Raw genomic sequence first — 887 nt, forward strand, 5'->3', positions numbered from 1 at the left:
ACTTCTGGTGTCTGCCGTGGGTGTGGTAGTACCGCACCACCTTGCGGTAGTACCGCAACTCCTTGTGGTAGTACCGCTTGTCTGGTGCGATAGTACCGCATGTCGCGGGCTGGTTAAGTGGATAACGGTTGGATTTGTCCCGTGACTATAAAAGGGGAGTCTTCTTCTCTGAGTTGACTACCTCTTCCACCTCCAAGCTCCATTGATGCTCTAAGCTCCATTTTCGCCCGATCCCCTCCCTAGCCAATCAAACTTTTTGATTCTCTAGGGATTGGTTGAGAGAGCCTCGATCTACACTTTCACCAAGAGAAATTTGATTTCCCCCACTAATCTCTTGCTGATCTTGTTACTCTTGGGTGTTTGAGCACCCTAGACGGTTGAGGTCACCACGGAGCCATAGTCCATTGTGGTGAAGCTTCGTGGTGTCGTTGGGAGCCTCCAATTCAGTTGTGGAGATTGTCCCAACCTTGTTTGTAAAGGTTCGGTCGCCGCCTCCAAGGGCACCAATAGTGGAATCACGCCATCTCGCATTGTGTGAGGGCGTGAGGAGAATACGGTGGCCCTAGTGGCTTCTTGGGGAGCATTGTGTCTCCACACTGCTCCAACGGAGACGTACTTTCCTTCAAAGGAAGGAACTTCGGTAACACATCCTCGTCTCCATCGGTTCCACTTTTGGTTATCTCTCACCTTTACTTGTGCAAGCTATATTGTGTTATATCATTTTCCTGCTTGTGTGCTTATTGATGTTGCATCATATAGATTGCTCACCTAGTTGCATATCTAGACAACCTAATTTGATGTAAAGTTTAATTTGGTAAAGAAAAACTAAAAATTGTTAGTAGCCTATTCACCCCCCCCCCCCTCTAGTCAACTATATCGATCCTTTC

This window comes from Triticum dicoccoides, chromosome 3B (assembly GCF_002162155.2).
Source record: "Triticum dicoccoides isolate Atlit2015 ecotype Zavitan chromosome 3B, WEW_v2.0, whole genome shotgun sequence".
Taxonomy (NCBI): Eukaryota; Viridiplantae; Streptophyta; class Magnoliopsida; order Poales; family Poaceae; genus Triticum; species Triticum dicoccoides.